General features: G+C 53.1%; 1 protein-coding gene across 1 annotated transcript in view; it reads left to right on the plus strand.

Moving 5' to 3' along the window:
* COPG2 (COPI coat complex subunit gamma 2) overlaps positions 1-22,913 on the plus strand; it is a 115,562-nt gene that overhangs the window by 90,388 nt on the left and 2,261 nt on the right. The gene's annotated exons all lie outside the window — the stretch shown is intronic.

Genomic DNA, 22,913 nt, shown 5'->3' on the forward strand with positions numbered 1-22,913 from the left:
CGCACCCAAGTGCAGGTCTTAAGACTCACCCATCGCTTTCCCTCCCGTTCTGCGTGGCCCCTTCTTTTGTCCACCTGATCAAGCAACATGAACACCACCCCCCAAGCCCTCGGCATCCCACTCCTTTCTCTCTGGGGCCCGTTGCTGTGCACGCCGTCTTCTCAGACCAGAGCATCCTCTCGCACCCTACTTCCTGTGCGGAGGCTCTGAATGCCAGACCGCCACCGTTGTCAGCCCCCCCCCCCGCCCGGAACAGAAGCATGCATTCGGTAATAGTGAAATGTCACCTTCGCCTCAATTCACACTTAACTCCTTCACCATCTTTACTCACACATCTGCTACCCCCACACTGCACTCCATCCACATGAACCCATCCTGAGTCCCTGAGGTTACCTGCTGGTGGTTTCTGTGCAGAGTCCCTCTTAATGTGCGAGACTGCCGTGTTTCCTCTGTTTCACTGCATGTATTGTGGCCCCTTTTCCTGCTGGCCGCTGAGGGTCCCCGCTTTTAAACCCTCTGGCTGTGGTGTCTCCGCTCCTACGATCAGCCCTCCATACCGCACACGCCACACCTCTTGCCCCGTGAGACCGGGAGCTCTTCGGGTGCCTCCTCCTTTCCCAAGGTGCTCCCTTTGCCGACCCTGCGTCCCTCGCAGCTTTGGAAGTTCTTTCCCCCTCTTCCACGTCTGCTGTATCTTCCTCCTCCTGTCTGCTCACCTGACCCACGAGCTCTCACAGGCTGCCTTCTCGGAGCCACTCAGGATGCCACGGTCTCCTCTCCACACGGGGTGTGGAACGAACCTTCCTCGGCCCATCTTCTGCCTGTGCTCCCGCTCTTGTCTTTGAGACACGCCCCGCCACGTCTACAACTTCCCATTCCACTTCTGCCACTGCCTGGCGTCCCGGGATGGCTTCAGCGGTCTGTTCCTCGATATACCAGCTCCTTTCGGGCCTGACCTCACGTTCGCTCCATTGCTGGCTTCTTCATCCCCAGCTTGCAGTGCTGCATCCATCTGCTGTCCCAGTTCATCTGTAAGTATGCGGCCTCGTCACGGCCGCCACTGGAAGAAGGTCCTTGTTTCTCTGTGCTTCCTGCTGACATTTTACGTCTCACCGTGCCCTGCAGGGACCACGCTCTCTCCGACATTCCCACTAGGCCCCTCTCTCTCTCCCCCTCATCCTCCCCGGGCCTCCTCCCACCCGGCCCAGGCTCCTGGCTGGCCTGATGCAGATCATGTGCCTTCACCCGCACGGGCTTCGACACACGCTAGTTCCTCTAGGGGTCAAAGGTCCTGGATTCTCCACGTCCAGTCCCTCCTTTGGGCTCTTTCCCATCCGTCTCTTGGTACAGTGTGGTACCAGAAGCTCTCAATAAGCCTCTCCTGCCCTAATTACAAGGCTCCATACCTGCCCTTCCTCATGCTAACTGCCAGTGACACCACCACCCTAAGACTTCTCACCTGACCTCCATCGCCTGGGCCCAGACTGCAGGTCTCTCCCGCTTTGTGCCTCTACTGCATACAAGGGTAAGAAAATGTCCTAAGTCGTGAGACATTAGCTACCCTCTGTGAGTCGTCCAGCTGCTTCCGCCGTCCTCTCCTGCTGTGTGCTCCCTGCTCGCTCCCTCACCCCCCCGCTCAGCCCACCTCCGTCATCTCTGCTTCAGGCATACGGTACTGAACCCGCACGCTCCCCCGCCAGCCCCTGCTCGCGTCCTGTGGACCCACACCCTGCTGGCTGCCTGGGCCCCACACACGTCCCTCCTGTGACCTTTCCTGTTTCCACTCGGACCTGTTAGTTACGTCCTTCTGACACTGCTCTCAGGGAGCCTTTCTAATTTTCCTACCTTTGGCCTTGCATCAAGCACTTTATCCTCTGCCCTCCCCCGCCCTGGCCGCGGAAGTGCCACACACATCATAGCACTCAGTCCTGACCTAGATGTCACGGCTCTAGGTATTACCGTCTAGCACTCCGTTTCTCCCTCCCTCCCGGGCAGCATCTCTCCCCCAGATGATCAGCCCTGTGGTCTCCTGTCCCGCCTGCCCCTTCCTTCTGCGTGGACAGCCCGCCCCGTGCTCTGTGCTCACACAACTTCCTTTCGATCGCCATTCTCCTCTCTCTCGGCCCGAGTCCTGAAGCGTCCCTAGCTCTGGGAACACCACTTTGGCACGCCACTCCCTACACGCTGACCGTGAATCCGCACCCAGCCCCCAATGTGCCAGGTGCCTTCTCGGCTACATCCATTTGCTCGCTGTCTACCTGGTCCCACGTCCCTTCCCCCGTGTCTCACAGTCCTGACTCTGATGTCCCCATGCACCCCCGGCTCAGGGGCTCATCTGCTCAAGCTTCACCTCTCCGCCCGCCCTCCACTCTGCCCCTTCCACCCAGCGATTCTCACCCGAGGACGCGTGACCCCCAAGACCGCCTCTCAGCATCATCATCGGGTCGTGGTTTAGGGGTTTCTTTTTGTGTTTTTTTGGTTTTGTGCTTGTTGGAGCAGAGCACTGCTCCCCCTCAGATGTTGTGATAGGCCTGCCTTGGGGGCCGCGCCCACAGCCCCCCTCGGGTGAAAACCACCCCCCCATCCTCGGGAAGAACCACTGCGGTGGAAGCCCAGCTCACTCCCCGGGCCGCACTCCCCGGGCACCGCCTGTACACTTCCATGGGCTGTAAGTGACACTGTTCCTCAGATCCCAGCACTGCCCCCACTCTGTCTAGGCCAGGCAGTCTCCTCTTGGAACCACCACATTCCTTCCGTTATTTACCCTTTTGACGCTGGATGTGCTAGAAACCCTAGTCCACATAAGAGCATCGTTCCCCAATTCCTTCCCCGCCTCCAGCATTTATGACTCTCAGGCGTTGTGACAGTATGTTGGGTGCAAACCTGGTCCTTTTCAACAATTGCCATCATTCCTTTCTGTACGTTACCTCCCCTCGTGTCTGACCTGTGACACCACCCCCTGCAGAGTCTTGGCCCTGTGGTCCTCACGTCCCTCTGATTCCTGCCAAGCCCACATCGGTTCCATCTTTCCTGTGCTATTCTCCTGTGTCTCCTCACGGTGGATGCACTGGTCTTCCCGACCCTCTGCACAGCCTGTGGTCATCACGCCCAGCATCGTGTGTGCAATCAGTCCATAAGCGCAGTTCAAGAATGTGTTTCTCAGTGCCCGGAGCACAGTTCGTATCTCCCACCCCCGCCCCATGCCCACCGATCCCAACCCTGCCCCCCCCACCCGACCCAGTAAAACACGACCCACACCCCACCCAGACCCCATCCCCAACCCCAACCCTGGACCCCAGCCCTACCCCTACCCCCACCCGAACCAGTCCCCCATCCCATCCCCACCTCCCACCCCATCCCCACCGGATCCGTAGTAAAGAGCCTGGCTGGAAAGTTCTACTCTGACCACAACATTCAAGGCTGTAGGGGCGGCCCCTGCCACCACCCCTTGCTACTCTTCCTTCCCCACGCCACTGCTCCCGCTGGTGGCCCGGAGCCCTGGACGCGCCTCCAGCAGGCACGTCGAGAAGTGCCAGGGTGCAGACGCTGCCACCTCCCTCTTCTCCGCCCGGCCTGTTGGCGGCCAGCCTGCCTCCCTTCCATGCTCCCCTCTCCTTTGTCCCCTGGGGGTCCCCTGCACCTTGCCCGTCCCTGAGACGTGACCCTCCTGTCACACTGCACCAAGGCCCCATTTTCACATTCCTTCCCCTTCCCTCCTCAGCCCCCGGAGAGCACCCCGCCTCTTCTCTAGGCCCCACGCCTCTCAAAGCTCCCGAAAGCCTGTCATGTAGTCGCATTGGGTCATCCCTTCACCATTGGGAGGTGCTCCCTCCCGGGACCTGCTCTCAGTTCATACCCTTTCCATCCCCTCAACGGGCCACGTTCTCTCTGAACCCACCTGCTGGCGCTCGTCCGGTCCTTCCACTGGCTCTGACCACCGCCCCCCCTTTAGGCTCCCTTCTTGTCCCCTAGCCTCACCCCACCTCACCTTCCTTCCTCCTCTCTTCCCTTTTCGATCAAGCCCTTGCCCACCGGACTTTACACCAGGCCTGCACTTTGAGCTCGTCCTCCTTCCCTCACCTCCCCTGCTTCCATTCCTTCTCCACCGGGTCCCCTTGATGCACCCCCGCCCATCACGCTTGCCCTCCACACCCCACTGACACGGTCCAGATCCCCCGTTGCCCTCCTTCCCTCTTGGCCACGTGCAGATGTCAGCCCCCCGCTCTCGTTCTCCATCCAGTAAGCCCTGCTGCCTCTGGTGTCCACCACATCAAGCCTCTAAAACAAGGGTCCCCAGACCTCACCAGCCCACCCCTTGCTCTCCCTCCGTGCCCCTCTGCCGCCGACATCTTCGACAGACCCAGGGCATTCTCAGATTTTGGGGTGTCCCCCTGTCCAGTACAACGTCCCTGTTGGGAATCTCCAGCTACGTGTTAGGATCCACCCTTTACAACTCCTTGAAATAGCACAAAGAGGGATTTGGTGACTGTTGAAAAATGCCATTTCTGCGTTCGCTCTTGTTGGCCCCTCCCCTGTTTCTAACCTGGCTACCTACACACTCGCCTCCAATTCACATGAATCCATCTTGAACTCCCTGAGGTTTCCCGTCAGTGGTTTCTATTCAGTGTCTGTTTTAATGTGCAGCACTGCCCCATTTCGTCAGTTTCACCTTTGTCGTTAACGCCCCCTGTCCCCGCGTGCTCTCAGGAGCCCTTGGGTCCAAATGCCCAGGCTACGGCATGGTCCCCCTGCTCTGCTCTACTCCTACTGCCTAGCCTTATATCGCCCGTGACAACCTTCTTGTCTTGAGACGTGTTGATGTCCCCAGATTGGAAGCTGTCCACACCGCCTTCCCCTTTTCCTTCCCCTTCTGCCCCTGAGCCCCTGGCATGTTTATGAGATTCTCTCCCCTTTTCCCTACTGCCTTTCCCTTTGTTTTCTCATAGATTCCCCTGACATGACTCGCATCCCACAGACCAACTTTTCATCGTTGCCTCAGTCTCTACTCTCTCTCCCTTTCCAGACTGAACGTTCTGGGCCTTTCCTCTGCCTATTCTCCCACTCCTGTCTCCAAGAGACCTCCGGCTCACCATCAACACTGCATCCTACTTCTGCAGCACATGCTAGTCAGGTGACTACCCTCAAATCCTTCTCTTGCGATCTTCATCACCAGGGGGCTATAGACAATCCACCTACTATCCAAATTCACCCCTAGGCACCCTAGCTTTCCAGGTCTGCCATTTTGGAGGCTGTTACTTTTCTAGGCTTCTCTATGGACCTAGACAAGACACCACTGACAGGATTACCTCTAATACATTAAACAGGCCACTACCTCTCCCACCTCAAGCTCTAGCCTCCGTCCTCCTCTCCCACGTTCCTCATACCACTGTGTGATTTCTGGCCTCACCTACACTGTGCTCTTCCTCCTGGGGCAGGGGGGTTGGTTCTTCAAGACCTTGTCCCCATTTGGGGGGCAGTTCCTGGATGCCTCTCATCCGCTCCCTCCCCCGGGCCCTCTGCCATGCCTCTCGGCACAGGACATTCATTCCCTGCCCCACCCCCCCAGCCTCTCCTGCCCTACCTGCGAGGCCCTCACCTGCCCCTTCTCACTCTTGCCCCTCGGACCACCTCTCCCCTACCATGTTCTCCCACCTGCTGCGGACTGATGGGCCATCGCCTGATGGGCCTCCAGGGCCCGCCCCCCTGCCTCTCCTGCTCTGCTTGTCTACCGCACACATGACATCGGAACCGTCCTGCCACCTGAGCCACGTGACGTTCCTTCAGCTACCCTCTGTGAGTCCTCCGGCTGCTTCCGCCATGCTCTCTGCTGTGTGCTCCCTGCTCGCTCCCTCACCCCCCGCTCGACTCACCTCTGTCATCTCTGCTTCAGACATACGGTACTGAATCCACATGCTCCCCCGCCAGCCCCGGCTCACGTCCTGTGGACCCACACTCTGCAGGCCGCCTGGGCCCCACACACGTCCCTCCCGTGACCTTTCCTGTGTCCACTGGGACCCCTTCGTTGCACACTCTTCCTACAGCGCTCTCCGGGAGCCTGTTCCTCTGACTCCCCTTCCTCTTTCTTTTCACTACAGCATTTCCCTTCCACCCTCCCTCCCGCCCTCACCCCTGCCCACACGGCCCGACACCACTGCACTCGGCCTCCACCTGCAGGAGCCCTGGGTCCTCCTGCCTCCTGGGCAGCATCTCTCCCCCAGATGATCAGCCCTGTGGTCTCCTGTCCCGCCTGCCCCTTCCTTCTGCGTGGACAGCCCGCCCCGTGCTCTGAGCTCACGGTGCTCACACAACTTCCTCTTGATCGCCATTCTCCTCTCTCTCGGCCCGAGTCCTGAAGCGTCCCTAGCTCTGGGAACACCACTTTGGCACGCCACTCCCTACACGCTGACCGTGAATCCGCACCCAGCCCCCAATGTGCCAGGTGCCTTCTCGGCTACATCCATTTGCTCGCTGTCTACCTGGTCCCACGTCCCTTCCCCCGTGTCTCACAGTCCTGACTCTGATGTCCCCATGCACCCCCGGCTCAGGGGCTCATCTGCTCAAGCTTCACCTCTCCGCCCGCCCTCCACTCTGCCCCTTCCACCCAGCGATTCTCACCCGAGGACGCGTGACCCCCAAGACCGCCTCTCAGCATCATCATCGGGTCGTGGTTTAGGGGTTTCTTTTTGTGTTTTTTTGGTTTTGTGCTTGTTGGAGCAGAGCACTGCTCCCCCTCAGATGTTGTGATAGGCCTGCCTTGGGGGCCGCGCCCACAGCCCCCCTCGGGTGAAAACCACCCCCCCATCCTCGGGAAGAACCACTGCGATGGAAGCCCAGCTCACTCCCCGGGCCGCACTCCCCGGGCACCGCCTGTCACCTTCTCCTTCCCTCGGTTGCCACTGACACCCTGAACAGTTAACAGCGTTCCTCACATTCCCAACAGTCCCCCACACCGACACCGACCCGGCTCTGTCCTCTTGGAAGCACCGCATTCTTTGAGCAGGTGGTCCCGACACCTGCTGTGCCCCCAGCCCAGTCTGCACGAGAGCATCGTTCTGTTCACACCCTCCCGCCCTCAGCCGTGAGGACTTACCGGCAACGTGACCGTATCTCTGGGCCAATACTGGTTTTTCTCCGTGGGTGCCGCTGGCTCCTTCCCTAGGTTACCTCTCCTCATTTCAGACCCGTGACACCGCCCCCTCACTGTGGTCCTCACGTCCGTCTGGGATTCCTGCCCAGCAGACCTGCCACCGTCCCTGCAGCTCCTGTCCTGTGTCCTCTCTGGGTAGACGCGCTGGTCTTCCCCAGCCTCGCTTCAGTCTGTGGTCATCACCCCCGCCCCCACCCCCCCGCCCCTCGTTTTGGACTTGAAATCAGCCTACAAATTCAGATTCAGTTAAAGAAGAAGGTCTTCTCATGTCCCCACACCCACCGTGTCCCAGTCAGTCCCAACCCTGTTCTCTAGTCCCACCCAGTGAACGCCACCCCCCACCCCTACCCAACCCCATCTCCCACCCGTTCCATCTGGATCCGTAGTACAGAGCCTGGCCAAAAAGTTCTACTCTTTCCACCACATTCACGGCCACGGGGGCAGCAGCCAAGTCTCCACACCCACTACCACCCTCTCTGCCCCTCCTTCCTGGGCCTCTGCTGGAGCACTGTGGCCCCAGGCTCTGCAAGTCCCTCCTGTCAGGATTGTTCTTGCCACGGCCCCCTTCTCGCAACTCCTCTTGTGTCCAGCCCGTCTCCCTTCCGCCGCACTCCACTCCCCATCCTCCCCAGGGCCTCCTCTCACCTTGTCTGTCTCGGGGGGGTTACTTGTTCAGCTGCAGCAAGGCCCCATGTTGACATTCTTTACCAGGAGCTTTTCTCACGCTACCCGTCTCTTCCTCGTCCCCCCTCCGCCCAGGTAAGCGCCCTGCCTCTTCGCCAGCGCCCGTGTGTGTCCAAGCTCCCTAATGCCTGTCATGTATTTGCACCCGGTCATCCCTTCTCCACAGGGGATGTGCTCCCTCCCCTGACCTGCTGTCACAGCTCACACTCTTGCCATCCCCTCAACGGGCCATGTTCTCTCTGACCGCACCTGCTGGCGCTCGTCTGGTCCTTCCACTGGCTCTGACCACCGCCTCCCCTTTAGGCTCCCTTGTCCCCTAGCCTCACCCCACCTCACCTTCCTTCCTCCTCTCTTCCCTTTTCGATCAAGCCCTTGCCCACCGGACTTTACACCAGGCCTGCACTTTGAGCTCGTCCTCCTTCCCTCACCGCCCCTGCTTCCATTCCTTCTCCACCGGGTCCCCTGATGCACCCCTGCCCATTGCCACTGCCTTCCCACTCTGTAGTGAGATCGTTCAGATCTCTCCTTTGCCCTCTTTCCCTCCTGGTTCTGATCCCTTCACAACACCACATGTGGGTTTTAGGGCCCTCCTCTGGCTCTCCCTCCCCTCGCCTGGCCCCCTCTGTTGTCCACCTGATCCAAGGTTCTCGACCAAGAGCCCGGAAGCCCCTACTGCCCTACCGCTGCTCTCTCCCTCCATGCCCTCTCGCCGTCCACACCATCTTCTCAGATTAGATCTTTGACACCCCACTGGTTTTGAGAGTCCTCCTTCCTTCTCTAATGGGGTCTCGCTGCTACATGCTAGACCTCCATCCTTTCTGCCCCCTTGGAGCAGCTGAGACATGGATTTGGTGATCCTTGGGAGACGTTACCAGCCTTGATTCTTGCACGCTCCCCTGCCATTTCGAAGTATATCTGCTACCCACACTTTGGGCCCGATGCACATGAGTCCGTCCTGTATCCCTGAGGTTCCTCTGCAGGGTCTTACTGTGCAGTGATGCCCTGGTGCCCCTTCCCCCCACTTGTTCCTGAGGCCCCTGCGTCGTCCAGTGCCCGGAGTCTCAGCTCTTTGCCCTGTTCTTACCATCCCATCTCAGCCCTGCACACGCCGTCTTTCTTGCCACCTGAAATCTGCCAATGTCCCGACTGGGAGCTTTTCGGGACGCCTTCCCCTTTTCAGCGGCACCCCGTCTACCCAGCGCGAGCACCTCCCATGCCATGAGGTCCTCTCCTTCCTCCCCTGCACCTGTCCACATCGTTTCCCTTCCACTCCCCTGACCAGCGCCGCCACCTGAAGGAGTTACAGGTCTTTTCCTTGATATCTGCTCCCTACTTGACCAGCCCTCACGCTCTCCAGGTTATCAGCCCTTCGTCCCCAGTGTGCCCTACTGAAGCCACCTGCCGCTGACATCATTGCTAACCCCTCTACGTTTCAGGTCGGCCACTTGGGAGGTCATTCCCTGGTCCTTTCTCTGACCTTTCATCTTCTCACCATGCCCTGCACTGACAGCGTTGTCCCCAACATTTTAAACGGGCCACCAGCTCTCCTGACTCCTCTCCTCTGGCCGCCTCCCCCCACCCCTGCTTCCTCGTAGGCTGTCCTCTTCCTCCTGGGGCAGGGGGGTTGGTTCTTCAATACCGTGTCCACATTTGGGGGGCAGTTTCTGGATGCCTCTCGTCCGCTCCCTCCCCCGGGCCCTCTGCCATCCCTCTCAGCACAGGACATTCATTCCCTGACCCTCCCCAGCCTCTCCTGCCCTACTTGCGAGGCCCTCACCTGCCCCTTCTCACTCCTGCCCCTCGGACCACCTCTCCCCCACCATGTTCTCCCACCCGCTGCAGACTGCCCGCCTGATGGGCCTTCAGGGCCCGCCCCCCTGCCTCTCTTGCTCTGCTTGTCTACCGCACACATGACATCGGAACCATCCCGCTACCTGAGCCACGTGACGTCCCTTCAGCTACCCTCTGTGAGTCCTTCGGCTGCTTCCGCCATGCTCTCTGCTGTGTGCTCCCTGCTCGCTCCCTCACCCCCCGCTCGACTCACCTCTGTCATCTCTGCTTCAGACATACGGTACCGAACCCGCACGCTCCCCCGCCAGCCCCTGCTCGCGTCCTGTGGACCCACACCCTGCTGGCCGCCTGGGCCCCACACACGTCCCTCCCGTGACCTTTCCTGTGTCCACTGGGACCCCTTCGTTGCACACTCTTCCTACAGCGCTCTCCGGGAGCCTGTTCCTCTGACTCCCCTTCCTCTTTCTTTTCACTACAGCATTTCCCTTCCACCCTCCCTCCTGCCCTCACCCCTGCCCACAGGGCCCGACACCACTGCACTCGGCCTCCACCTGCAGGAGCCCTGGGTCCTCCTGCCTCCCTGGCAGCATCTCTCCCCCAGATGATCAGCCCTGTGGTCTCCTGTCCCGCCTGCCCCTTCCTTCTGCGTGGACAGCCCGCCCCGTGCTCTGAGCTCACGGTGCTCACACAACTTCCTTTCGATCGCCATTCTCCTCTCTCTTGGCCCGAGTCCTGAAGCGTCCCTAGCTCTGGGAACACCACTTTGGCACGCCACTCCCTACACGCTGACCGTGAATCCGCACCCAGCCCCCAATGTGCCAGGTGCCTTCTCGGCTACATCCATTTGCTCGCTGTCTACCTGGTCCCACGTCCCTTCCCCCGTGTCTCACAGTCCTGACTCTGATGTCCCCATGCACCCCCGGCTCAGGGGCTCATCTGCTCAAGCTTCACCTCTCCGCCCGCCCTCCACTCTGCCCCTTCCACCCAGCGATTCTCACCCGAGGACGCGTGACCCCCAAGACCGCCTCTCAGCGTCATCATCGGGCCGTGGTTTAGGGGTTTCTTTTTGTGTTTTTTTGGTTTTGTGCTTGTTGGAGCAGAGCACTGCTCCCCCTCAGATGTTGTGATAGGCCTGCCTTGGGGGCCGCGCCCACAGCCCCCCTCGGGTGAAAACCACCCCCCCATCCTCGGGAAGAACCACTGCGGTGGAAGCCCAGCTCACTCCCCGGGCCGCACTCCCCGGGCACCGCCTGTCACCTTCTAAATCAGTTGCCACTGACCCTTCTTTCTCAAATCCCAGCACTGCCTTCAAATTGTGACACTTGCCTGGCTCTCTGCTCTGGGATCCATGGCATTCCCTTTGACACCTGACGTGCCCCGCACTCAGTCTACTGATAGTTAACATTTCTTATTTCTTAGGTCTGTCCTCCTCTTGGTCAAGGACCATTATTGAGTGTGACTTTTATTTCTTTTTACTTAATACCCTAGTCCATGGCTCATTCATTCCAATGTTTAATTTTACTTGTTTTCACAAGTGCTTACTATTTCCTTTCTCTGGTAGAACTTTGGAAATCTACTCATTAGTACATAAATTTTGCAGCCGATGCCCTGTCCTTTCCCCCTCATCTCTCTTTCCTCTGCTCCGCTCTCTCTGCCAGACTCTTTTCGGTTCTTCCTCTGGAGCTTGTTGAAAATGGACCCTCCCTTGAACTCGGCCACAAGAAGTTATATACACTCTTAACCTCCTCCTTCTTAGCCTGATTTCCCTCTCCTTGCCATCAATATCTTCTCCTCGCTCATTAATCCTTCATATCTTTTAAATTTACGTGCTATGACTGGTTTTGCAAGATTCTCTGTCCAACCACCTTCATTTCGTCACTCTTTTGCCATTTCCTGTTCTCTAGTTTTTTCATGGTCTCTGTGTGTAGTGTAAGCCATGCAATTTCTTCTTTGTTCTTTTATTTCCATTATTACTGGGGAGAGTTTGGTCCCTGAGAAAAAGCAAATACGGAATTCTTTCAGTCCCATAACCCTATGTCTGCTTAACCCCTCTACGTGTGTGCCTTTCTCTGCCACGCTGTCCCTCGGCCCCGGGCCTCCTCCCGCACTCCCACGCTGTTCCGTTACCTGCCCGCTACCATTTCTCTGATGAAGTTCGATGCCCTTTCCAGGTATGGATGTGCATTTTCCAGTGCCCTTCCACAACACCCTTCCCCCGCCCCTCTCCACGGAGTCGCTCTTTATCCGTTTCTTAACCTCTTTCCCCTCCCGTGTTTGGAACTGGATTAAACGTGCAACTCAGTCTATCTTTTCCCCTTTGCCTTTTGCTAATACCCCGCTCTAATGCCTGTAGCTGCCTCCTAACCTCTTTCATCCTCCCCTCATGCTCTTCACTACCTTTAGCGAGTCTTTAATCCTACACCCACCTCCTTGACTTGTGTGCTACTTCACCGCGCTCGGGTTTCTGGGTCTCCCTACGTTTACTCTGGTTTTACGTTCTATTTAGTCGAGTTACTCTGAAATGTGCTCTAATCCACACAACATTCTCTTTACTTAGCTTCTGTCATCTCTATTCTTCCTTGTTCCATCAGATACAGTTATAGTGCCAAAGCTTGTTTCAGGATGCCATTCTGCACATGACCTTCCCCAGCTGAAGGTAAATTTTGCTTCTCCACCCATCTGCTTGGACCCCCCCTCCCCAGTTTTATCTTTTATTAACCATCCGTCTACTGAGTGTGTCTCATTCTCATCCACTCGCTAATAAATCCCTGTTGGGTTCCTGTTTTTATCCTACATCCATTGTTCAATCTGTCTCCATATTTCTTTATTCCTACATATTTTGTTGAACTGCCTTGGCTTCTATTTATTCCTTGGTAGGATCCCTGCACCTTGCCTTGTCTTAGGCCCATTTCACCAAACCTTTCTCTTTATCAGCCACGCTTTTTTACGCAAACATACTTTCCTGGATACTGTCCCTCTTTTTCTCCACTCTTTCTTCTTTTCAGAACTGCCTCACCACTCAATTCTCTTCCTGCCTCAACTTCTTTATACGTTCAAGCACTTTTCATCACCTTTTGGTTTCAAATATGCTGAATAACCATTTTTGTTAGTAAATGCTTATACCGCAATATCTGAAATTTGAAAAGTCCCTACCATCACCCTTTTAAAAAATCCAACGTATCTTCTCAACCATCACAAAAATATTATTACAAAAAACTTTCAAGTATTTCTTACGATGTCAACCATTCTAAAAGCCAACTGCAGAATCATTTAACACATCGTCCCTTCGTTAGTGTACGTGTTTGTCTGTAGCACACAGTGAACCCGTGCTATGATAAAATACCGCAAATGCATCCTCCTTTGACGCTGCAAGGAATAACGAAAAGGCTTTCAAGATAAATAAACTCCTATACATTTTTGAGTGACATATATAAATAAGAAACTTCTAGGGAATGTTTACTTACCAACTGGTGAACCGCTGGAGCTGTTCCACACGTATTGTAGGGAAAGTGATGGACATAGCACACAGGGCATTGAAAAACCTTGAGCATGGGAAGCAAGCCTATGAAGAACTTTAACCACAGCAAACGTGTATCATCCCGAACAGACACGTGTGCCAACAAGCATGCCGATTCGCCGCAGTTTCCCAAGCACAGGGGGACGTAGAGAGAAAAACTTTTCATGTTAACGAGTATAACGTGCATACTTAGCTGGGGACACCTGTGTCCCTCGTTCTGGTCTTGGTCCTATTGGCCATTTTGACCCTGCGTATCCCAAACCCAGCCTAATTCATACTCTTCATACTCACCGCTCCCCCCCCCCCCCCCCCCCCCAAGCAGCATCTTCTCTCCCTTCCTCTTTCCTCTCGGGTTCTACAAGTCTGTTCAACTGCTTCTCTCACTTTGACTCACAGGACTCCTTAGCTTCTCAGCAAATTTAACATCACACTGACAGGAAGTCTCCCCTAGTTTGAATATCTGCCCCACCGGATCTTTTAAACATTCACCATGAGCCCCAACCACTCCTCAACCAATAAGCATTCATTTGTTGTACAGAAAAAATATTCAGTCCACACCTTCTAAAACGGCACTGGTGATATTTCTAAGGTTTGCACCAATGGCTTATCAGAGTTTATCTTAATCCAATCCATCTCCTAGCCTTTCCTAGGAAGGAACCACTCAATCGTAAATTTCCCACTAAGACTTCAAGGGCCAGCCTATCCAGCTCCTGTTTATTTTGTTCAGGCCCTGGATGCTCTCCCACTCTACACAAAATTCGGAGATCTGACAGCCTCGGTGTTTTCTTTCATCCATACCTGTTTGTCTTGTAGCCATTCCCTTTACTCAGCTGCTCTCTAATTCACACAATGCCCCCTTTACTTACTTCCATCCCATTTTCCTTTTATTCTCTCATGACCTTGGCCCAAGTGTGGAGCAACAGCCACGTCTCCCATGAGCACGACTCTTCAAGTAACAGGGTTCCATCGCAGGCAACCCGAACGTTGCTCTATTCCTTTTCTCCATTTTCCCTTTCCCCTTTTGCTGCCAGCTCCCTACATTTCCTCCATCATTCCTTCTTCCAGCGGTATGATTCCCGTGAAACTGATCATCTCTTCTGGATGCGTACATTTTGATATTCAGCACTCACAAGTCCACCTTCGTCTATCTTCCTTATTTCCTATAGTCTGTACTGCGTCTGCTTCGACCTTCCATTCCTTCTGGACCTTCCTAGGGTTCCTTCTCTGGCCCATTTTAAGTCCATCACATTTCATCTCTCTTTCTTCTCCTTCTGGTGACTCCACCAATTGTTTCAAATCGTTCTCCAACAAAGCTTTCAGGGCAGCACGACAATCACATCCCAACTCTTATTCAGCCGCATCCTGGCTTCTTTCCTCAGCTGGTTGATCGACCTCTGGCTTGACCTACCACTCTGCACCGAACTTCCGATTCTGATTATCTCTGAGGATGCGGTCCTCATCCTGGCCTTCAGCGCCCTTCTTTGTTTAGCGTTTTGCAAACCTGCGTGTTCTGCACGGCAGCCTAGACTGACACTCCCTCCTCTTAGGTTGCAGCCTCAATTCTCTACATTTTCCTTCTTTATGACGTGTCTCACTAGTTCCTCTCACTTACAGCCAGCTCTAACATAATACTTCAATTTCTGAGCAAACCTGAACATCGTATTTCAACAACTTCTTCCTGATTTTGATTATTTGCCGCATCATGTTATTATTAACGTCTATAATATTTTCAGCTTCCATTTCTCATCATAGTGAAGAATACATTACTTTTCTCTTGGGCTTTACTCCCTTAAAGATACCCACCCACTTCTTACCAAGTAGAGGTCGCCCGCTCCCTAGACAACCTCCCACCATGCTCTCCTGTGGGTCAAACGGGCCGTCATCCAATGGTGTTGCCATCAAGATCCGTCGTCCTCTTCCCCCGCCCCAACGATTCATATCAATCACGTCTTTTGATGAAAATTACCCATCCCTCCCAAATTCATACGCCCACACCCCACTTACATCTTAACTTTATACTGCATCTGATTGAGATAGTTTCAAAGAAATAAAATATTGCACATATGACTGAGATTTCCTCTGTACCACTCCAGAATCATTTACCTCTCCCTCACTACATAATCTGATATCTCTCTCATTTGTATAATTGTAATAAATATTTATTTCTCCTTAAATCACATGTAATGCTATCTTTGAGGGTTCTAAATATATATAATATACATGCTAAGCTATAATATACTGTACTTGTTATTACGTTGTATGTAACATACATTATATATTACGTTACATATATTACCTTATATATAATATGTAAAATTATATATAGTAATATAAATGTTATATATATATATATATATATGACATATATACATTCTTTAAACATTTTTTCCCATCAAGACTTCAGGAGCTAGTCGACTTTCTGACTCCTAACCATATGCAGGCTTTTACTTCTCTCATTATATATATCACTCATTGCGACCTTTAACACCAAACATTTTAACCAAGTAGACCTCTCCTAAGACCTGACAGATTTCTCCATTCTGGGTTTCTTTAATCCACATCTTATTTGCCTTTTTTGCTACACTGACTACTGAGAACCCCCCTCAAATTCATGCATGCTCCCATTACTCAGATTAAAACCCCTCTTCTTTCATAGTTATGCTCTGCTATATCTTAACTACCCACTTCAGCTATCACATCATCGATACTACACTATATACTATACCACACCACACATCTCATCACCCCACGGTCTATCCTAACAGTGGGTACAGTACTTTCCTCCTGAGCCTTTCTTCCGTCATGATTCCCGACCACTCCTCAAGAGATACAAATACCCTTGTCTACAGACAAACCACTCACCCACACTGCGTGACTGGTCAATCCTGATGTATTTTAAGGTTGCTAGCAACATCTTCTTAGGAGAATTCATCTTAACAAAACCGCCTTAATCCCGACCTGCATTTTCGCCACCGCATTTATTCTTTTAAGTCTTCTCTCATTCCTACAGCGGTCCTTTCCTCAGCTCACAAACTCTCTCCCCCTTCTTATCCCATCATAACCTTGGACTAAGTTCGTGCCTCAGCCAGCAGTCAGTATCTGCCATTCTTAAAATCATCCTTTCACATCTGTAGGAATCTTCACTTGACTCTCCCGTTCCTTTCCTCCTTGGACGTGATTTTACCCTGGGAAACATGCTCCCTTGTCTTCTGTGTCCCTCCTTCCAGCTGCCACCTGCTGTTCTTACAGATCTCAGTTGCCTCTCTGGACAGACGGATGGATGTTGGGCACTCACTGCTCAACCCACTGCCATCTCCCCTTGTGTCCTGTTCTTTACTGCATCCTTTTGTGCTCCTAGTTCAGCATAAACTTCCATAGGATGCCTGCCGCCGGTTTGCCTTTTATGTCCATCCCAGTTAGCCTATCTCTGACCTTTCACTCTATTGACCAGACACGTTACCTTCCAACAAAGCGACCTGGACGGCAAAACTTCATACCCCAGTTCTCGCTCTGCCACACTCTTACCTCACTCTCTCTCGTTAATACACAAGTCTGACACATTTCCAACTCCCATTTCCTAATGTTCCCACTTAGCCCTCTTTAATGCCCTTCCGCGTGTATTTTCCCACCTGCCTGTTCTGCACCCTAGCCGCATCCACACATCCCCTCTCCTTGTTTGGCTCCCAGCCCCATCTTTTGTTCTCTCCCTTGCTGTTTGTTCATACAAGTCTCAAGTCTCTTCAGTGGCTTCATCTCACTTTCCGCAAATCCTAACGTGTTTCCTTAATTTCCAAGTGTGCCTTTAACGTCTCTCTTATAGTACATTCTTTCCAATCTCCCCTCTTTTAACCTTTCAGAGTGACGAGTGCGTATTCTTTTTGAGGTTCCCTCCCCTCTGATCCCCACTCCCTCACCGAAAACCAACTGTCTCCTCTTTAGACAAGCCCTTCCCTTGGAGAGCAACCAACTGGTCTCCTTCCTTTTCTGTCATGATCTTCGGCCCAAGTATGGTGCCATACACGTCCGGTCATTGCCAGTGACAATTTCCATGTCAGTATTGTGATCTCTTCTCATAGGACAGCAATTTTAACTTTGCTAATTTACTCCTTTTTCTTGATATTTGCTTCATAAAAACTTCCTTATGTTCTGCATCCCTCCTCCATTCGGAGATTATGTATATCCATAGCATTCCCATAGATTCAGACTGGCTTCTGGATAAACCAACATCTCATATTTAGCCCTCACCATTCAGACCGTGGACTGGATTCCAGGCCCATCCCCGTGGCCCCTCTCTACCCTCCTCTTCCCCAAAGCTTTCCACCAGCTCCCTTCCTAATCTCTGTTTGTAGCCACACACCGCCCCCCCCCCCTCCTTTCTCTGCCTCAGTGCTTGGGTCTGAATTAACATAAAACCACTCTACCAAGTCCCTACTCTCTACATCTCAGTGTCCCTCCCTCCAGCCCTCTTCAGTGACCTTCCCCTTGGCCAGGTTACTCTCCTGGATGTTCCCCACCCTAGCCTGAGTCACGGTGGCCCCCTTCCTTATTTTAGCCTCCGCCCTCTCCAGACCTGCTGTCCTTCCTTACAGGTCTCCCCAGTTGCTTCTCTGTCAGCTAATCCTAGTATGACAGGTTGCTACAAAGACTTATCAGAACGGCTCTTCCTCTGCCTTCATGTAAAGCAGTGGTTCTCAAACCGCGGCCCGTTAAAGCGCAGACTCATCAGCTCAGACGGGGCTGCAGGGCACGTCTTAGGCATCGCCGTAAACATGCCCCTCCGCCAAGTCCTTCAATGAAAAACTTGCCACCGATGCATCAAGAGTGAGTCTACCTCTGACTTTCATTGCTGTGCAGACCTTTCTTTCTCTCCCAGTATACACACGAGTCGCAGCAGTGTGGCCTTATGCCTGACACGTTAGGCCAGTTAGGCCTGTTCCCAGAGCCGACAGGATCCCCCATTCTGGGGATCTTCACGGCACGTGTGGTTTTTCTTATTACACGCCACCTAGTGAGAGCTGTTCTCTATAAATGCCCCTCTTAGCCTCAGCCCCTCTCCTCCCCCCAACCCCCGCCACCCCTGCGCCTTTGGCCCAAGCGTGGGGGCCTTCTCCCTCCAGTCAGTACCTGCCAATCCTCAAGTGACCTTTTAATCTGGGGGCAGCTATGACACTGTTCTCCCATTACTGTCTCCTTATTACCTGTCCTACCTGAAGAAATAGGCCACCTTCTCTTGAGCCCCCGCCCCATTTCCACTTCACTCAGCAGACACGTGTCCTGCCGAGCAGCTCACCCCCACCAGGTTTTCTCCCCACTAGCGGTCTGTCGCTTGCGGAACATCTCCACATGACACAGCAACTTCTAGAGTAACTTGAGTGTGGCGCTCGCATATTTACTTGTATCTCCCTTCAGTTGTTTGCCGCGCCCCCCCCCCCCATCTTAATTCCACACGGTGTCATTTCAAGTTCTACCAAGTTGCGTTCCCACCAGGACCCCTAGCCGCTCAGCTCCCGATACTCGTCATCCCTGCGACAGACAGACGACTCACACAGCGACCCTGGTGTCCGTGTGCTGCCCTCGCTCTACACCAGGGGCGTCTCCCTCTGTCTCCCTCCAGTCTTCCTCACTAAAGCTTGCCGCCGCTTCTCAGGCCCTGTTCTCCTGTCGTCACACGTACTGCTTTCGGTCTGGCTTCAAGGCCCCCCGCCACTTGACCAAACAGACCCGTTAGGAGACCTTACAGGATTTCCCCTTCTGGGGAACTCTGTTCCTCACCATCTCTGCCACTCTACTGCCCCCCACTGCCCCTCCAGCAGCTGTCCCCTGACATCGTCTCCGTCTCTCTCCTCTTTGAGTCAGCATGGTACCCTACGCTTCCTGCCCAAACCGGCGGGTCTTCAGATGCCCCCGTCCCTTCTGCAGGCTCTCCGACTCCTCCCCCTGGCCCTCCGGGAGCACCTCCGTTACCTACACAGCCGCTGGCTTTTTTAGCTCCCATCTTTGTATCGTTTCCCATGGACTCGGGTGTCTGTCTTCTCTTCGATCCCCCTTGTTTCGCCCGGGCTGTTCCCCTGGTACCCTCTGTTCAGCCCAGACCTTCCCAGGACCCCTGCCGCTGGCCACGGCTGACATCCATCTGTCCGTCTTTAACCTTCCACTCTGTTGGTCACACTGTTGCTTCGAGGAAGAGTCCCACGTGGCACTCCCTCACGACCCCAGTTCCTACACTCCGTCTCCACGGCGCATCTCCTTGGGTCGTCACCTAGCTTGGCTCACAGCTCTGTGCTTCGTACGCACCTCTGCCGTCTCCCGGTGCCCTCGCAGTGGCCCTCTGGTGTCATTCCCTCTTCACGCCTTCTACTTCACTCCACACCTTCGATCCCCTCCCTTCTTGGCGTCTAGACGACGGCTTCTCTGCCCTTCCTCCCCCGTGCTGTTTTCCCACAGGTCTGCCCAGGAGTGTCTGTCGCTTTTAGCCACTCCTCACACGGCATGTAGCTTCAAAGAGCAACCAACTTGAATGGCACGGCGCACGAGAAACCATGATACCTCGCCGGGCCATCATCCTTTCACTGGCCATCTCTCCACAGAAGGAATGGGTGCAGGACACTTCTCTCCAGATGTGCTCCCTCATCCTCTTCACGCGGTCCCCAGAGCACAAACCGCTCAACCAGGTCAAGCCTGGTTATCTCGAACGTCGCCAGCAGTAGCTTTCCATCAACTTTCCTGTCACCCACGTCCTTCAAGTCCCAATTTCCCTCCAAGTGGGTGCTCCAAGAGCTAGTCCACTCCTGCCTCCTACCCAAGCCCTTGCTTCTCACGCTTTGTTTAGACTTCTACTCACAACACCCAAAATGCGACCAATGACCCATTTCGAGCTCTGACAAGATGCCCCAGTCTAGACCTTCTTCGTCCCTCACGTGCCCTGCCTTGTAGGCCCTCCACGGCAGCGTTTCCTTTTCTTTGCTTCGAGTCTCTCCTTTCCTTCTCACTGCATCGTGACTTGTGGCCCAGGAATGCTGCCCATCCTTCCAGCCAGCGTGTCACTCCTTACTGACTCCTTTCCATCTGAGGGCAACTTAATGCAGCTTTTCTGCACTTTTCCTCCTTTTCCCCCTACTTTTGTTCTAGAGTAGAACCGTCTCTTCAGCACCCCCCCTGCCAATCTGTACAGACAGCATTCCGTGGATTCACCACCTTCCCTGGTGCATGTTTGCTCCTCATTTTTGAGGGTCACTGCTCGACTCCCCTCCATCTTCGCGGATTTCCTACATGTTGTGCTGCACCCATTCCTTTCCAGTTCAGTCCAGACCCGCCTGCATGGGCTGCTACAGCCAGCCTGTTTTACATCTGTCCCTTCCACCTCTACTCTCTGCCCCATTGATCACAGCCTTTAAATTATTTCAGCGAAGCTTTCTGGAATGTCCTCTTAACCCCATGTCTTATTTAATCACGGTCTCCTCTGTGGTTGAGACCTGACAACTCCCCCCCGCCCCCACCCCGAATTTTCCACTCTGCCCTTTGCTACCCTAGAGGTCCTGCCCTCCAGCCCGACTCACATGTCTCTCCCAACACAGTTTCCAGCATCTACCTTTTCTCTTATTCTGTGTTCTTTCACACAGGCCTCCTCAGAAGCTGTCTGTCCTTTCAGTCAGTCCTAGGACAAGCTTCATTTCTCAGAAGAATTGTAACATACATCTCCAGGGCATTCTGCTCTTACTGTCTTTGGTTTTTTGCCTGGCTTCATTCACGAAGCTCTCATCTTTATGTTACGGCAACGGATTCAATATTGTTCTCTGGCCACGAAAGGCCCCCCTCACTCCCTCTCCTCATCACCCAGTGTTAGTCGTCCTTTCTGCTAACATTAATAGATTGCTACCAGTGGTTTTACTGGATGGAGTTCACCTTGGATGCCCTGTAACCTCTCCTTGTTATCAACCAAATTATTTAATTAAAATTTTGTCACAGAAGTTTCAGAAACATTCTACTAATACCATTCTTCTTTGCTTCCTTAATCTGTTTCTCTGTGTCTCTTACTTAAGTGTCTTAGGCCTTTACTTGTACATAGGCTGTGATTATACCCTTGTTCCTGATGGTTTCCTTACTTCTGTTCATTTGCCTGTAGCCTCCCTGCTTAAGCAGAACCAAACTGGGGTTCATACAATCCTGTGTTACTCAATGTCCACCCTGCCTCTCCATTCTTATTTGATCACGACCTTTGTCCCTACCACAATCCCATCTCTCCTTTCTTTTTTTCTAAATACTTCAACTGACCCATTCTAGGTCTGTGTTAGCTTCCACTTGCTTCCTCCTTCCCTTTCTCCTGCAGAAAACCCTACCTTGATTTAACCACGATCATTCTTTGATCAATCCCCCATTGCACTGAAATAATTCTGTGGTCTTGATAGGTACACTCTTCTCTATGGGTCAGCCCGCTGCCATCATCTGTTTTCGGCACGCTCTCTGAATTCAGACCTGTTCTTCACAGGATTCCCACCACTGGCTTTAGTTATTTCTAACGTTCCAATCTCAACTGCCTCAGCTCACCAGAGCCTGTTGGAAAATATCTGGTCTCCTTCATTTGAAATACATGGTATTTCAAACAAGTTCCTAAACAAATTCTCCTCCAGCACCTAGGCATTAGCGTATCTCTTACCATTGCCAACTGCCCCATGGCCTTTCTGGCCTTTTGTCTGTGTCTTCCTTTGCTTGCCCAACTCTTTTGCAGCCTTGGAGATCCTATTAAAACTGTCACATCCCTTCAAATTTTTGATTTCCCCAAGCTGTTAATCCTGCACTCCCACACAGCCCCGTTAAAACTTAAAGAACCTACGGGCACTGAGTTGCAGCATCACAGGCATGTAAGGAGACCTCTCCCTCCCTCTCTCTCTCTCTCTCTCTCACACACACACACACATCTAGTTAACTCCTAGCCAATCCACTCTTGGAGAAAGAGGTCATGACTCCAATCTGACATGTTTGTTTACACCTTTATGTGGAATGTCAACATGTATTGGCATTTACTACATACTTGGCGGGAAAGAGGGAGTTTAAAGACTGAGCAGAGAGGTCAAAGTCCCATTACCCAGATTGTCACAGATGGTCTTTCCATCTGAGTCTGTTCTTTCCTGCCCTTCCTATCCCCCAAATAACTCACTCCCCAATTTCTAGTATTTTTTTGTACCTGTAAGCCTTTTTCAAACCATGGATTAAATCCTCAAATGCCTTTTCATCCATACTTAATAAATCACCCCCTCTTCCAACAGTTCAGAAAGTCCCATCTTCTTCACGAAGACTTCCCTTTCCAAAAATGTGTCTCCCTACCTCCATTTCTTTCTGAATTTACGAGTCATCCCCAAACATATAATGGCCCACTTGTTTTTCCATTTTAAGACACTGACTTTGCCAGTACTGGAACCTCATTACTGACCTATACTGTAGGTTGAAAGTTGACCTAAAGCAAGTTCATTCTGGTGTCCTACGGACCCCCTGTTGGTCCACAGTCTAAAGATACAATATTGAGAGACTCTGGTGTACTTAGTGTTAATTCAATGACCTGTGTGCTTTTTGCTTTTTTTTTTTTTTTTTGGCTTGGTCAGCTCCTAAAAGTAACGGTTCTCACATTTTTCAACTTGTAGACCCTTTTGACAGGCCTGGCAAAAAAAGTCCCCAGTTATCCCCCCTGCCGCTTTCTTTATACAGATACGAAAACATTTTTGCCCAGGTCGTCTTTTCTGTACTTTTCGACAGGAAAGGTGTGGTCTATGTATGGCGGGG

The sequence above is a fragment of the Acinonyx jubatus genome, chromosome A2 (assembly GCF_027475565.1).
Source record: "Acinonyx jubatus isolate Ajub_Pintada_27869175 chromosome A2, VMU_Ajub_asm_v1.0, whole genome shotgun sequence".
NCBI classification, from domain to species: domain Eukaryota; kingdom Metazoa; phylum Chordata; class Mammalia; order Carnivora; family Felidae; genus Acinonyx; species Acinonyx jubatus.